Below are 17,737 nucleotides of genomic sequence, written 5' to 3'. Positions count from 1 at the left end.
ATTAATATTCTTTTAAAAGTAGTATGAAGGTTTGTAGAAGGCTTTTTCTGTTAAAAAAAATTTTTACAAGCTGTCTGAATTTTGATCTTCAGAAAAACTTTAGAAATTATCCATTCTTTGGTCTTCAGAAAATAGTTCCTTGAGCGCTACATGTGAAATTAGTTTTTTCATTGTCAGGTTTTACTACTTGATATTTATTAGAGTTTGTGGAATTTGACATGGAAGGGTTTGTTAAGATAGTTTCTGACAATATCTCTCTCAAGAGTTTTGTTTTCCTTTAACTTTCAATGATACTATCTGAAGAAATGATATATCAATTAACTAAAATGTTGATGTACCTATAGTGCAAAAAGGTTTCGTTTTTCTCTGTGGTGACTTTTCTTTCAGAAGTTAGATGGAGCTTGTCTTGAAAAACTCTTTGCTTTCTACCACTTTTTTCTATTGTTTTGATGCTCTAAAACTTGGCTATTAAATACCAGACTACCTTTAGTTAGAGTGATTGTCGCTAAGCAGCAAAGCTCTTGGGTTGCTTGTAGAATAATTACTAATATAATAAAGGTTAGAGGTGAGAGTCAAAGCAAGTGGCTCCAACACTGCTAAATGGTTTGCTCTCACTTGCAAACACTTAATTTTGCTCCCTAGTGTAAAGGGACAAGTGATCACAAGTGATTTGCAGGACTTGAGTATTTTCATAAGCTGCTCAATCTTGATTAATTAGCAAAGATTTGCTATTTTTGATCTGCAATACACGTTAGCAACATTGCCTAGTTGATCTGGTATAATTGTGGTGCCAAAATGAAATACTCCCCCACTTCAGGGTACTCCAAACAGGCATGCTCTGATGTCATGCTCAGAGCTGCCACCCTGAGAGGCGGGACTTTGGGGGTTACCATAACAACATCAGCCAGTCGTTGTCTGACACTACAACATTATTACAGGAGCTTTGAGGGAGTATTAACCAAAAGACAGTCACTATACATTTTAAGAGTGTCTTTGCTGTGTCCTGAGACGCTGCATCTACAGCATATTTTCTCTGTACATGTATGATTGAAATGGCCACATTTTTCTGAAACTCTTTGGCATATTTATGTAATATTTTAAAGTAACACACTAGAGTATATGTGGCAAAACCCAGTATGTATTAGTGTAAAATTACTCATATTTACTTATTTTTTACATTTAAAATGAGTAAGGATAAAGATTCAGAAAAGCTGAGCAGGTACCATGGTGTGTAGAAAAAGTTTCCTCTGAGTAGTCCTTTGCACATAGCATGAAGAGATCAGAATCAGGTTTTCTCTATATATTGTATAGCACATTCTGTAAAAATGCAATCCAGGAGCTTGAAATTCTTGTTTTAACAACTAAAATGCACATGTAACGTGAATGAAACTGGGATACTTAATTAGACCAGAGATAGTGTTTCATATAAAATAAGCCAGCTTGCTTTAAACAGATTCCATAGACCAATCTGAAATAGAAGAAGCAAGCTTGCCAATAGCAGGAGCTAATGCTTCCATACCTTTCATTTTGTACTCTGAAAAGAAAACCTCTTCTTAAGCTCATTCATTTTCCAGAGGGAATGCCGAATGCTCTGGCACATTGTCAGAGATGCTTTATTGTCACCATTTACAAAGGTCACCTGAATTAATTGACTTCTTACCAAACATATTGCTAAGCTACCCGTCGCCTGACATTTTTGGAAAGGTGGCAGACTTAAAGCTAGTGGACTATCTGTTGATGGTTGTTTCACAATGTTAGTTTCCCAAAACACAGTAACTCTAAAATTACAAGCAAATAATTGCTTTGCTGCAAAGGAACAAATTCTTTATGATGTTTTCCAGACTGTACAGGAGTGAGGGGGCTGAGGGGAGAAAAAGAGGTGGGAGAAATACTCTATATACTGAGGTAGTTTTAGTACAGATATAGTGCTCTAAAAAGCAAACAAAAGCATACAGGAAGATGCAGGCTGTATTTTTTCACTTTGAAGCATGCATTAGATAGCTAACCTGTCTTTTTTTATGGTGTAAAGTAGATATATCTCTCTTTCACTGATGCATGAATCTCAGATCCATGCTGATGGACTTTACTGAATGTGTTTTTTATCTGAAGGGATACTAAGGTACTCTTATACTGCATGAAAGAAATGACATACACACGCATAAAAACATTAGGCAACAGTAGTGCTAGCGTGAAATTTTATGTTGATTAAATTGGCTAAATAGAAAATCACTGATTTTTTTTCTAGCCCCCTGTATTTGCTTCCTCCTGTATGCCCCTGTGTTTGGTTCTCTTTCTCAACAGCAGTGCTGGGCAAAAACTCCAGCTAGACATGTGAAAACAAAGACATGGAAAGCAAAGACAAATAATTCTGAGCCTTTCTATACTACACCAGGCACAGCTTTTGTACTGATGCATCTGAACAGTGTTCTTATGTGTAAATATACTTTAGAGGCACCCTGCTGAGATCCTGTTAATTACCAAAGAAGATTAGAACTCTTCTGCTTAATGTGATCCTTTTTACCTTACAGTCTGTTCCAGCTGCATCAGTAATCAGACATTCACACTGTCCCTTCTGACTGGAAAGGGGATGTTTTCAAGCGAAGTCATTTGCCACAATCCTTAAGATGTAGCCTGGCAGAAATTCAATAACTGTTTGTGATATGCTCATTCAGCCTCACTCCTCAGTGGTTTTTAGGTCCTGGCATAAACAGCATTTCCCTTAATTCTAGCACTGAAGAGAAGAAAGGAGGCTGTCCTGTGTCTTGTTTTATTTATTTCAAGCTAACAAATGCACTAATCTGATACTACTGCAATTATATTTAGATTATCTCTGACATAGAAAGCAAATTGCATTTGCATTTCTGTTCAGAAATTAAAATGTGAAAATATGCGAATAAAATAACTTTACAAAAAGAAGAAAGAGTCCACAAGTTAAGATAAAAGTCAGGGTAAAATTGAAAATAAAGAGAAACTTACCCTATAATAGGAATAGTTTCAGAGCTGGAGGAGTTCTTGCATCTCAGTAATTTGGAATCCTTAGTTCAGGTAGCCACATACTTGTATTAATGCCAGAGTCTGAATAGATGTGCATACATGCATGTATGGGTGTGAATCGCTGTCTAGCGGTCTATATAATACAAAGATGTATCTATTGATATCCTACAAAATGAGAGACACTCTGTGCTGCCAGCTGAGATGCCTTGCCTTTGCCAGAGCGCTGTTGCTGCCTGGCTCTCTGAGGCTCGCAATCCAGTGGAGAGAGAAAGTGTGTGGGGGAAGAGAGATGCTCGCTAGCTGCTCTTATTTCTCCTTGTTTCCGTGGTGGTTAGTGGTGCATCGTTCAGCCGCTCGATTGTCACACTGACATGGTGCTGCCTGTCAGCGGTCATTAATGACTGAGCCCCTTCCCCTCCCCAGAGAGGAGCCGATGCTCCTCCGTGCCCAGATGCCGCGTAATACGCGCGGCTGCGCCAGCCGGGATGGCCGTGGGAAGCTGTCTGAGACGTGACACTGCTACTTCGGATACGAATACACGAAACCAGCCTGTGCACGCTTCCAGATATCTCTTCCGATTTGTGGGAGCTACAGGGCATGCTTTGTGTTTGTACAGAACAGATTGGGAGGTCCAAATTTCTTCCCCCCCCCCCCCTTTTTTTTTTTTTTCTTGTGTTTTTTTTTTTTTCTTGTTTTTTTGGTTTTTTTTTAATGGTGTTATCTGTACTCAGAACAACTTATTAGAGATCACTGAAGTTCTGCAAAGGCTACCGTAGTTCAGAAGACACTGTATGTTGAAACCACTCAGGAAAAATATGCTCTGCTTCACTGCCAGTTTTGGTGCTTTTTTTAAGCGTAAGACAGGAAAAGATTTTACAGACTACACCCTTTCAAAAATTTGTCAAATATTACATTTTGCTGCCTGTATTTATGAGTAGAAAGTAAGAGCAATAATGCATCTTCCTGAGGAATAAAAATTCAGAACAAACTGAGAAAGGAGTTGGTTAAATAAAGTCAGTTACTTTCAGTCTCTGTCCACTTGAGTCTCTCTTTTATGGCCATCCAATTATATAAACAATAGGCTGCACAGATTTGTTCTTCCCTTTCTTCCTTCTTTCTCTCTTTATGCCATGCTCTTTGGTGAAGAATTCATTTTTTCCCCATTTTCTGTGTCCATGAACAAAGAGTATACAAACTGTGAAGGTTTTAAAAATTGTAAAATAATTTGTGATTATCATCATCCCTTCTTCCAGATATACAAAACAATAAATGAGATAGATATTGTTAGGAAAAGGTTGAGATTTTTTTAATTATAAATACTATTTATATAAATGAAATCACTTTATAATAGAAGATGAACAATAATGAAGAACAAAGAATTGGTTATCAACAGGTCAAAAAAAAAGAAAATGTTGGATCTCTTGTGTGAATTCAGTTCCACAGCCCTGACCGAGGCAGGCCACCCTCTAGTGGACTGAAGTGAGATGTGGTTCTCATTTCACACTCATCTACTTTGAAGAAAGGCTTACAGTTCTGTCTATTAATAATAAGAAAAATTTGTGAAGATTAGCAAATGGTGTAAATTAGAGTACTTTTTGCAACAGCAATAGCAACAGAATTCTATTATAATATGGTTGCTATTTTATGAATACTACATTTCATCTTGATTCACTTTGAGTCTGAGACCCTGGAACTGCATTGTTTTCAGTTTTATTCTGTAAGAAAATTATTTTACTCTCCATGAAAACACTTATTATGGAAAGTGAATTAAATTAATGCCAACTTCCTGAATAAATTTCAGGTTGTTATAACTGGTTAGAGCAAAACCACTCCTATTAGACTCACTGGTATTTACACTGTTTCTGTAATAAAGCAGCATTTTCCTCCTGCCACAAATTTTGAAATACTGCATTTAAACTAAGTACAGTGAACAAAGGTTTAATTTTTTTTAAAGATGTGTGCCATTCATTTTTCACTCATACAATTGAAATAATAGCATTTAAGTGACAGGTGTGTGCAAATATGTGAGCTATTCTAGATGAGGATAAGTAGCCAAGTAGCCCTTTGATATTCTCCCATTCTCTTATTATGGGCATTCCATTTTTTTCTAATGTGAGTTAAAGATTTATAAGAAAAAATTTGGGCTAACCCACCTTTCAGGTCTTCTTGCCTTAGTTTGGGATAGAGAACCCCTCAAGTCAGAAACATGTCATGTCACCTTTCTGTAGCCTCAGGGCTCATTGGTGAAACCTTGTTTCTCCTTTGCTCCCACAAAATGGGGCCTCTGTTAGTACGTAATGTTCACCACCATGCAAATACAACCCACTGTAAACTTCCCAAAGTGAACCTATGATCCTTCCCTGCTGCACAACCTAATGTCCCGTGTCAGATGGGATAATGCTCAGGATGTGTTAAGTAAGCACAACCCAAAGCCAGAAAAGTAAGACTTCTTGCCATGCTAGCCCCCACAAGAAAAATGGTAATCCTTCGTGATCTCAGCCATGTCCTACCTATCCCGCCAAAAGGTATTAACCTGTGCTACAGGTGAGATAATGGTTGGAGTAAGAGAAAAGAAAATTTCCAAAATTTTAGGAAAAGTTGAAAATACAAAAATGTTCTGTTAAAGCCAAATAAATACCATTTATCTTAGCCAGTGGAGAAACAGAAGATCTGGGGGAAAGGGAATAGGTGGGGACAAGCATTGCCCTTACATGAAAGCTTTCTTGGGTTTTGCCCCTAACTGCCTCACGTACTCACTGTCGTTCATTCAAAATCTGGCTTTCTAATTAACGTGAGAATCATGCAAAAACATATTCAATGATTTGACATGTGAAATTAAGATTACAGAAGTGCTTCATTTTGGTTGATTGGTATGGACTGTGTAATTAGAGGGCTAGATAATTAAGTCAGCTAAAGTATACTTGCATGAAGAAAGTCAGTTCTTATGACAGACTATATACACAAAGTGCCTCCTTGATAGGCATACATTTACATATTAGTTAAAATGTTATTATATGATAATAAAGTTATGTTTCATACAGAAAAGTGAAATAATTGAATTTTGTAATTTAGGTAATGCAAAAGAGTAATTTTTTTTCCAAACTGTCTGCAGGAGAAAAGTGTCTATTCTAACCAATACAATTATGATTATTAAAGTTCATTAAACTATTTTCCTGCTGATTTCACTATGGTGCTTGTTGGTTTTAAAATAGCAATGTAATCTATTTTATCAGAATCATATATATGTAGCTTAATAAGTTACAGGATATAAAAAAAATTCTCTCAGACTGACAGAGAGATGATGAAATTAATGTAGACTAACTCCTGCAATTTATTTAGCATTCATTTTATCTGATTACTGAGTGCACGTGAAATAAACTAATTAATTAGTTGTTTGTAATGGACAATAAACACTGCATAAAAACCTTAGTTATTAAAATACAGTGGTTCTGTGTTTGCATTTTTCTCAAAATTTGAAGAGGATTTCAAAACTTTTCGCCTTTTTTCTTTACATAGAAAGGTGGAGCATCCTTGGGCCTTAATATCACAGAATACACTGAGTTGGAAGGGACCCACAAGGATCATTGAGTCCAACTCTTAGCCTGCACAGGACCATCCCCAAGAGTCATACCATGTGCCTGAGAGTATCATCCAAATGCTTCTTGAACTCTGTCAGGCTTGATGCTGTGACCTGTAGGCTTGTTGTGGTTCAGGGTATTAACTGTGACCATTTCTAGTGTTTTTAGGCTCTGAGACCACAGCTACATTTAGAATGCAGCAAGTGTAATTAAGGACTGTAATAAATACTATGCAGTTAAAATAAAAAACCCACAACTATTTGATTTAAATTCTTAGATGACACACTTTATGTCAGAAATTGGCAATTAAGACATTTAAGTGTGTATCCAAACAGATTATCCCCATGTGTAAAAGAAACAACATTTTTTGAGTAGCTTTATCACTTATGACTACACGTGTCCCTATCCTGGTTTCTGAGGCACCATGCCTACAAGAAGGAGGGTTCAGTGGTGGCTTTTCTCACTTTCTTCTTGTATCCCTTAGAGTGAAAAAAGACATGAGCTGGTATTTGTTTGACAGATTAATTCTCACCAGTTCTGCAAAGCACACCCTTAGTGTATCTTCCATGTGGGATGTGAGGAGGTATTCCTTTCTGAGTGAAGGTCCAGGATTGCTCAGATTCAAAGAAATCTGCTTTTTGGTGTCATCAGTTAACTTATTAATTGATTTATTAATAATAGCCAGTTATCATTGTGTGATTTGCCTGGAAGAGAGAAAAAAGAGCCATCACTTCATGTAACCCCATTCTGCCAGCATTTTCAGTGCAATGTCATCAATCTGACATTGTCATGCACATTTTTAGGTATTATGGCCAGACTATTGACATTTTCCTATTAGGGTTATGCTTCAATACAGACAAGGAGTAATTTTTATTAATTTGTATCCCTCTAAAATTGAATCATTTTTCAATGATAAGCAAAAGCGACATTTCTAGCTCATTTTTGTCTTTTTTGAAGATGAAAGGCTTGTTGCCAACAATGAATTCAAATTTCTACAGTTGTTCTTCATAATGGAAAGTGTTATGCTCAGATTATTTAACCTGCTACCAAGTTTCTTTTATCAGATCTAAGAGTTAGTGTTGATAAGATAGCATAGTTTCCTAAAGCAGAGTGAAATAAATCTAAGCCATGAATCTGTAAATAATGTCACATAAGGAACACATCACATCTACCCAAAGCCCCACTTACTTTATTAAAAGCTAGGTAGGTTCTAGGTGCCATATGAGTTAGCAAAATCTGGAACTGCATAGTAAAAAGAGCCTTATAGTACAGGCAAATTCAATCAGGTGTGTGATGGGGTTGATGAAAGCAGTGGTGATGAGCTCATCTTGGTGATCAAGGAGATTTTGCATAGTTCAGCAAATTTGCCTGTTCATTTAGCAACTGTGTTCTATAAAACAGAAAGTACAAGATCCCAAGCAAGAGCTATATTCTCTTTCTTCATTATAGGTCCCAGAGCTATAGTCAGCCTTCCTCAGGAGTGGTTTAAGGTCTGAAAAGTCTTAACATGTCTTATATCTACTGAATCCAACACAGAGTGATATCTGAGTTCTTCTAATTTTCATCCTCGACCCTATTTTAATAGGCAATAATCCCCACCATATCAGCATGTGCTGAAGGCTGGAAGTCTTCATATGAGTCACACATAGCAACCACAGCCTCCCTGTGTCACGTGGGACTCAATGAAGATGCAATAGTGAAAAACAGCTAGAGAATGTTTATATGGAACTGGATTGGGTAGATGAAATATCTGTAAAGCAATTTTCAATCTTGGTGTATATATTTCATTTAAAAATTCATTTCATCTCAGTAAGTTTATGTCTAGTAGTGACATCTCAGGTTTTGTAGCGCTTTTGTAGCGAGTAATTAAGTATGACTTACTGGGATCTTCTCAATAGTAGGCCTTTAGGACCGAGATGCTCTTATTGATTTCTTAAGGATCTGCTTGTTATTCATGGGACCTAGAATGTGCATGGGATATATCTGTTAGTGTCATGGCTCTTTGAGCTAATCTGTAATTAAGGTTGATGAAGAAAAGTGTCAGTAATGATTTGAATATAAGGCCTAGAATTTTCATCCTGGTGGTGATTTGTTGTAATTCTTATGGGTGGTGATGAGTCTTGATCTTCTTGTCCTTATAGAGAGGATTTTTTCAATTTCTTTGCTCATATCTATTTTCCTTTCTATGGAATATTAACTGATGTTTCATGTGAAACAGGTTTATCCTTTTTCTGTTGACATTGTGTGGTGTGGCAAATAGTACATGATCAGTGAGAGGAAACGTCCTTCTCAATTTTTTTAAAATTTAGCCACTTAATTTATCCCTGATAATGTCACACTTGTCACAATATATGGCATATATATATGACAAGTCTCCATGTGTTTCTCAGGGGCAGAACTTTGGACCTGAATTTCTTTCCTTTTTTGATGAAACTAAACAGACTATTTTTGTTACATTTTATTGTGTTTTAGTATTAAAAGTGGATGGAGTACAATAGCAATTCTAGATTACGTGCTTTTCATAACTATTTGCACAAGAGCTATATTGGCTATTTAGAAAACTTTAGAGTCACTAAGTTAAATATTAGAACTAAAATGTCATTCTGCTTTTAGTTACTTTTACTCTGAGGCTAGGAGAAGCATCAGAGTTATTTTCCCATGCCACCAATAGCATGAATTTATCTTGGTGATGACAAGAAACAGCATGAATAAGTGCAGTGTGTGTTCAGAATATAGTTACCTAATGATAGTTTAAATCAAGTACACTAAGCTATTGCACTGTAATGGGTACCAAAATGAAGTTCTTAGTAGTTTAGTTGACAATTTTATTTTTTTCAATTTGCAGATCTAGAAAATTAATTGAAAGGCCACTGGAACATACAACATCCTTACTGATTAAAGTCCAAACAATGTAATTAAGAATGCAGTAAACATTTTCCCTTTCATCTGTCATTTGACTACAAAAAACCATGGGTGCACGTTACGTATTTATCTTTAAATATAAAGCTATATTTACATCAGTAAGTTTGGGTAAAAAGGATCATGTACATAATGACTTACTGGAGGAGGAGCTGATTCAGAGGCTTTCACATAGAACCCATTACTAAGGAAACCACTTATTTTGTCTGTGCATGTTTTGAATAGTTGTCTCATTTGAAGTCTGGTGCTTGGACACTGAGGATTGCATTAAAGCACTGAGAAAGAGGCAAGGAAAACAAAAGAGGCATAAACCACTCTAAGGAGTAGAGAGTATTGCATTAAATGCTTATGAAAGTGTACATATCTGTATATATTTGAAAGATTTGTATATATATATATATATATGTATGCATTTTTATTGTTTTGTTCCTACAAAAAACGACTTGAAAATATTAATAAGTAAAGCAGGGAAAGCAGATGTTGTTTTGTCCTGCATTTTGCATGCCTCTATTGTAAGGACTCTTGAGAAATCTGGTGTACTATTTAGGTAGCAACAAATATGAGTTTTGATTTTCATTCCCTGAAATGAAACAGGGTATTATATTGAAGTAGAAAGATGTCCCGATCCACTAGTAATGGCTAAAACAAGGCTGCAGGGATGGTTATGCATTCAACAGTTGATCAGACCTTTGCTTGGAAAGTGAGTCTGTTTTGGCAAAATTCCTTGATGAAGGTTAAGACATGACTGCAAATACACACTCGGACATACTTATGTTGTATTTGGGCCACCACATTTATCCCCCACGAATAGCACATAAATTCTGTGCTGACCAAACGCTTATATTAACAATGATATGTATTGATATGCTCAGAAACAAAAGGTTGCCTTGGTACAGCCAGATAAATCTGGTTTGATGGGATGTATTTTTAAACTATAAGCATTTAAATAACTTGGAACTGATTTCAAAGTATTCCTCAAAGATCAGAATTGATCACAAATAAGCTCAAAGTGTCAGAGAAATGTAGAAATCTTACAGATTACCAGAGAACTGTAGGGAAATTAAGTTTGTGGCCAACAAATGTTCTTATCTAGTATATCCAGTATATGAATTAGTTTATCAGTTTGCTTTTCTGTCAAACAGGATAGAAAGCTGAAGACAAAGGTGGAAATACCCATTTTTAAGGCCTACAAGGCAATGGCTCTGTAGGGTCATGTGACAACAAAAACAGTACTACAGAAAGTTAGTTTCCCCTGTGTTTAGTGTGTGTTAATGTCAATTTATTTTTAAATGAATAGACTTAAGTCATCACCCATTGCCATCTGATATGTCTGATGAATAATTATTGTTGCATACTTCATAAGCCATTTTATGTGGAGGTCAATAAGCTAAGATGATCCCAGCTTGGGGGCAAGAAACTGGAATCCTTTATTGGACTCACAAGTTCATATTTAAAGGGTTTAGGGTCTACATATTCAACAGGGGGTTTGCATATTCATTCTATTACAACTAGGGGCTTTTACAGGGATGAAGTAAAAGGGGAAAACCCAGGTTAACAAATCTGAGTTTTTAACACATACATCATAGGGGAAAACCCATTTTATCTTGGGGGAATTACAAGGGGAAAAAAGGTATTCGGGTTTACAGAATGCACAGGATCCAGGAAACACAAAGGGAGAGATAAAGCACAATAGGTCTTCTGCACAGGTTTGATGAGATCAGGGTGTGGACTCTGGCTTGGGCAGGACGCTCCACACTGATGATATCTCATTTACTTCTTAAACTGAGGTTCTTTCCTCAGCTTTTGTAGTCCACGGCTTTTTGCAAAGACCACTCAAATCACTCTCTGCATACATTATATTTTGGGATCCAACAATTTTGGGTGACAAAGTTTACTTTTAAAGCTAATATTCTTTAAAGGGATTTATATGTGTGCCTGTGTGCACAATTAATGAACAGCCTGTCCCTATAGATTTTTTCTTTAACTTCTTGACTGTTAAAGCGGGGGGGTGTGGAAATGACAGCTGCGGTAAAGCTGACAAGCTGACGTGTCCTTGCCTTGACTTAGTTGAACAATTTTGGGTGAAGCAAAATAAATGTCTTTAGATTACACAGAGATATCAGAACTCATTTGTCTCAGCTAAGAAATACCAATTTTTAATATTTCAGAATATTTGTATTTGCTCAATACTGTACTGGTTATGTTTGCTCTCTGCTACCTTATTGCAAGAACTCACAACATGCCTCAAGGAACACTAAAATCATTGCTATTCATTATCCTTAAATTTTTGTTTGCAGCAAGAAATAAGATCTTCAGTGTTTTTCGTAATACTGACCATTTCCTTTATGGTGTAACTGGTATGTTTCCAAAAAATGCATTCAGCCTCTAACTCCCATCAGTATTATCATAAAAGAGGTGAAATCAATATTTTTAATAAAATAATGAGATAGGTACTCTCAGAGAAAGCTAACATCTCTTTCGTTACAAGGGTAAGTTTATCGGGTGAGGACCAGGACCATTTGATACTGAAATAATTAAGAGTTAATAATTTAATTTGCAATTCAAGTTACCAGAGAACAAGAACTAACATTTTGTAATGACTTAAATATTTGGTAATTGGGTAAAATTGTAATATAAAAGGCAGTAAATGACATAAATAATTGTTTAGTGCCAAGTAAATTTTATGATAATATCATTGTGAGGAGAGGGCAACGGATGGGTTGAATGGGAGAAGGAGGAACCTAGGAATGTCATTCAGAAAGGCTGTTTGAGCATTAATAATAGAAATGGGATTACACTCTAAGCAGTCGACAATGAAAGGTCATTTGGAGCCAGTAAAATGTAATTCTGCTGTAAATTGTGGGCTTATTAGAAATAACTGAGGAGGAGACCATACCTCTATATTACTAGTTGATCAAGAGCTGTGAGCTCACAGCATGGCACAGCTGTGGAAAAAAGCAAATATGTCCTAGGATGCTCCAGGATTGTTGTTCCCAGTTGTTCCAGGAGCAGTAAGGAATTAGTAACACTTTGGACACTTCATTTAGAATAATTAATTCAGTTGTGATTTTGTGCTTGAAAAACATTCTGAACTCTAACTGGAACACATGCAATTAAATACTACTCAGATGACAGCAGAGCCTGCATTACAAAGGGGTTTATAAAACCTTGCCTTGTATAGTGTAGGAGAGTTGGGGAGAAAATAAGATTCTTGCTGATAAATATGTCCTGCTGGTACACAGTGAGGTAAAGGTAGCAGAACAATCAAATTTGTATGTGACTATGATTCAATTTAACTCTGGAAATTAAAAGAGTATTAGGGGTTTTTTTCTTCACGTTTTAGTCATCACATCCTGGAATAAATTTCCAGTGGAAATAGTTTGGGTAGAAAATTGAAACCAAGAGCAAACCAAAACAACCACAACTCAGATGAAATCAATCACTAGCAAAGAAACCTCTTTAGAGATACTGATTGGTATAGTTATAAAAGAGGTGCATTTACAAATAGCTGACTTCATGCCTACAGAAAAAGCTAGACTTAATATTTTAGGAAGACCTTTCCAGTCCTTTTTTTGCTTATCAAAGATAAAACCTACATATCAGATTTCTGTATGAATCTAGTCCTCATCTGTATGTTCTAAAATCTATTGAGCTCTTTTTGATAATCTTGAATATTTGTGACTATTGGAATTTATAACTCGACAACTGGTGGGAATACTCATTTTTCAATGTTAAAACAGCTTTTCTCAATATTTACCCAGGTAAGTACAAATAAAGCAAATACAAGTTTAGTAATTTACATTTACTTGCCATTATAAAATAGTACTTTAACTATCTCTACATGCAAATAATTGAGTGGCACTGCAGAAAGTTCAGAAGAAAAAAGGAAACTAATATCCATATAATAGTCTTTAATTTCCACTTTTCTAGTAAGTTCTAGAAACAGTAATGCCTTTGATAATATTCTCTAAAGCAAATTTTCAGGCCTTAGATTTTACCCAAAGTTTTGTTCAGCTACAAGGAAGTTGCAAAAAGCCTTACATGCACAAACAAAAAAAATGCATATAAGCCTCTTTATCTGATATTCAAAATCCTCAAGCCCCAAAATTGCCTAACTTTTTAGTGTGATCTTTCAGCACTCCTAATTTTGCTGACATCTACTTTTTCTTTGAGTAGCTGTAAGAAATAGCTGCAATAAATCTACTTCTTAGATACATCTGTATTTCTTCCTTGAGCCTTAGGTTGAACTTCTCTTTAGCTAATAGGCCATCGATATGTTCAGCCATCTCCTGAAGTGGCTTTAATAGGCATGTACATTAACTCATTTCATAGTTTCCTACAGAGAGATATTCATCAAGGTAACAAACTTGATGACGGAAGAGTGTATTCTTCTCATTACTGCTAATTCGAATGTTATGCCAAATAGGCTTTCAGGAACCAGAATACAGATAGTTATGACCTTAATGAAATAGTAATAACATTCAAACTGGAAACCCAAGAAATTAAAATGCATGGGTTGAAGAGGGAGGAATCAAACTGCTGATACATTCTCATATTTTCCTAACTGTACTCTCAGGACACATATTTTTACAATGGCTGCTGTTATGTCAAATGGAGAATATTGAACTAAACATAAGGGAAACTCAATACTGCTATTTAAAAATGTGCTTCAGGAGTAACCTAAATGGTGAATAATTTGCTACGTCAGGCAGGAGCACTAACTTTTGACCAGGAGAGGAGATTCTAGTAATTCCATTAATTCCACTAACCCCTCCTGAGACCATTGTGGTTCTGGGTATGAGTGCGGCTACTTTTGGAGAAAAGCCAAACTCTTCATTGCTGCCTTTAACTGAATATTCCTAACTGAGCAACTATAAATTACCTTAGACTTTGAATCTCACTTTCCACAGATTCATCTTCCCTGTGCCCAGTCTTTTTCCTCCTCACATGATTGTGCAAAGAACATGAAATTGCTTTCTCCCACCTTGTCCCTAATTTTTACAAAAAGCAGTTCACCTTTTCTCTGAAGTCTTCCTCGCCGACTTCTCAGGTCTTTGTCCTTGCTAACTTCTGGCCAGAGGGATAGCGACTGCAGTCCTCTGCTTCCTCATTCAGGGTGTCTTATACATCACACACTTTCAAGGATGTCAGTGGTAGGCCTGACACTTGCTGCTTGTGTGTAATCTCTCCCTTCCTTTGGGTGTGGCAGAAAGACTCCTGTAATCTTGGTTTATGGACTACTCTGAAGTGGTCTGCTTTAGGAGGGCTCAACGCACGGCCAGTCTGACCCTAGGACATTGCTGCCTGTGTAAGAACTGCTTAATAGGCTCTGCTTCTGTGTTCCTTCTTTCTGATACAGAATGAGCATGGGGCAGGCAGGAGAAACACTTATGGAAAGGATAAGTGCTGCCTGAGCAACAGCTGCCCCTCACTGCAATGCTCCTAGCTGCTGCAACCCTGTTTCCTAGTTTACATCATGGAAAGGTAAAATCATGGGTGCAGTCCATTTTTTTTCTTTTAGGTGTAAAACAGCTGAAGCATATATATATATATGCATATATATATATTTCATGGGTAAATGCTTTGAAAGCTTGTAAGGCAAATAAATTGAAAGGTCAATATTCTGGCTTGGGTGAACTGGTGAGGGAAACTTTTACTTGGCATATGCCAGTATGACCTTTTTTTGCCCATGATAAGCACAACTGCACTTCAAGGGTTCTAGGGTGCTGATTGTCCCAAATATCCAGTATGTAGGGAAGTCTATACTGCTCTGCCTTGAATAAATTTTGGTTCTATAAAGCTTGAAGATCTATCTTCAGAATTCACTAAAACCCATTTAAATATTTATTTATAAATTCCTCTGACATCTTCAGTATATTTATGGTCAACACCTATTTCTGCGCTTTATATAAATGTCCTGCAGCTGGCTTTTTTTTTTTTAAACTGAGTCCAAATTTTATGATCTTGGCTAAGGAGAAGTACAGTATGAATTATTATCCTTGTTCTTTAGTTTTTATGGTTCTTCTCTGTCAGCCTAAGTGGCAAATGCATTTTAAAGCAAATCAAATAACAACAAATTAAGCTTTTTTTTTTTTCCTTTTTCTTAACTAAAAAGTTAAGATATGCCAATTAACTGGCTTCAACACCATCAATAGGCAGGGTAAAAAAAGATCCAGAATTTAAAACCAAACGTCCCAACGCATAAGCTGTCTCTTGCACAGGTTTGTTACTGTGAATTACTAGCTTTACCTGTATTAGTTTGAGCATAAATGTGTCACAATCTTTAAACAGTATGATTAATCAACCCTTTCAGAAGGTTTAGTATTAAAGAGCTCTATAGTACATGACAAATCTTTTTGCTTTGAGAATCATACTTCTATTATTTTACCTATATGTAGATCCTGTGAATATTAAAAATTTCATAGGCTTTTAAAATGGTTTAAAGAAAGAGAGAAACTGCTTCTAAACAATGCAAGGCTATAGGTCTTTATTTTTGAAAGCGTTCAATAGGCTCTATAAACACATACCTCACCTTTAATACCATGTAATTCCATATTTCAGTAGTTCAGTGGGATAATGCACTGACTCTCTAAAGAGCTTGTGGAAATGAAGCATTTAACATCAGTATCATGGGGCTTATTTGGTAGCTCATTTGCAGGAATTTATTGATAACATCTCAAGGAATCATGGAATCATTCTCATTTTTGTTGACAAATCATTCCAAAACATACTTGCAGAGAATAAGATAGATGTGGTAATAAAATGTTTTACATTATGGGGTTCAGAACTAAAGTTTTATAAAGAGAAATTTACTGCTGATTTTCTTGAAGCCATGAAAAATGTGAGATAGTGTCTGTCATGGTAGCTATTACAACATATGCTATGATAACTTTTCCAAGGCCTATTGTAAACTCTGTTTATATGCTTGGAAATCAAATTACCTGTAAGCTAAAAAAAAAGCAAGAGCGAGGTACATATTTGACTGAGGAGCATATGTAAGTGAAAACCTGGGCAAAGTGTTGGTTTTTTGAAGAAAGTTTGTGAATTACTGATTTCAGTGTGATCAGAATTTCACCTCTAGGTTTAAGAAATATTAGTACAAAGGTATTTTAGAAAGAGGAATAAAAGAACAAGTAATTTTTGAGATATGCAGCTCATTAACATTTAATTTTCTGTATATATTCCTGGATGACATTTGCTGCAATGCTATTTCTGTCCTGCTTTTTGTATGTGTCCATCCATGCATGTGTGGATATGTGTTTCTAGTGAATTTTGTTTTAGATAACACAAGTGTATCTGCAGATGAAATGATCCCAGTACTTAACCATAGTTTTAAATTAACAAAAGCTCTGAAAATATTTTAAATTGCAGTGGAAGAACAGCAACATTTTCGTTAGTAAAACTACCCCTGATTGTTATTTGCACGATTATCTGCAACAGCAATAATAAGGCACATGCCATTAAAACAGAAATAAAAATATATCTTTTCATAAGGATCTAAGGTGGCTCAGGGAGAGATAAATTTGTGAAGTCTTACTCCTGGAATCCATTTCACAGATGCACAACAGTACTGGTACTGTTGTGAATATGTTCTTCTAATACTTCTTTTAAAAATAGAAGTTAATGTAACTGCTCCTTCTGGTTTATCTGTTTATCAGTTTTGAAGTAGTGCTGATTTTGAGTGGAGTCTGTAAAGTGTACAGATTTTCAAGAAAACGTCAGTTACTCTTTTTAATAATTTTTCTATATTGCCAACAGGTTAGTTGCGTCAGAACCTGTTTTCCATTCTCAAGTTGTGTAATAGCTGTGGGACGTTTTCTCAGCTGCTGCCTTGGAGATGGAGTTCATTTCACAAATCCACTCTACTGCCTTAAGTCCTCATTAAACTTTCATGATTTTTTAAAGCAGAAGTTTGTCTTTATACAAGTAAATAATTAAGTCATAAATATTTGGAAAATACACCTTATTTATTGATATATTCCTGTATCAGCAAGTATGCCTGCACACTAATATGATAAGATGGTGAATGTGTATTTCAGTGCTGCAGGGTGGTGTCCCAGTATACTTCTTTTTCTCTTTTGATCTTTTTCTGAAGCAAAGGCATAATTTTCCCTGAACTGTTCTAGTTGACCCACCAATCAATCAGTATTATCATAAGCTCACATTGTGGTATATGGATGAACAAATGATTTAAATCTTCCCAAGTTCTAAATATCTTTCAAGCATTTAAATTGGCATATTGTTTC

The 17,737-nt window shown here is 35.9% G+C and overlaps 2 protein-coding genes across 2 annotated transcripts in view; one reads left to right on the top strand and one right to left on the bottom strand.

Annotated features, from left to right (window-relative positions):
- Window positions 1-3,572, bottom strand: part of LRRN3 (leucine rich repeat neuronal 3) — a 34,280-nt gene extending 30,708 nt beyond the window's left edge. Inside the window, exon 1 of the mRNA XM_008932489.3 lies at window positions 2,977-3,572. The gene's annotated coding sequence lies outside the window, so the exon portion shown is untranslated. The remainder of the gene's footprint in view (window positions 1-2,976) is intronic.
- IMMP2L (inner mitochondrial membrane peptidase subunit 2) overlaps window positions 1-17,737 on the top strand; it is a 422,309-nt gene that overhangs the window by 200,177 nt on the left and 204,395 nt on the right. The window lies entirely within an intron of this gene.

Source organism: Manacus vitellinus, unplaced genomic scaffold (assembly GCF_001715985.3).
Source record: "Manacus vitellinus isolate BGI_N305 unplaced genomic scaffold, ASM171598v3 scaffold_5_pilon, whole genome shotgun sequence".
Lineage (NCBI taxonomy): Eukaryota > Metazoa > Chordata > Aves > Passeriformes > Pipridae > Manacus > Manacus vitellinus.
Note: the sequence above shows the minus strand (reverse complement) of the source record. Positions and strands in the feature narration are given on the sequence as shown.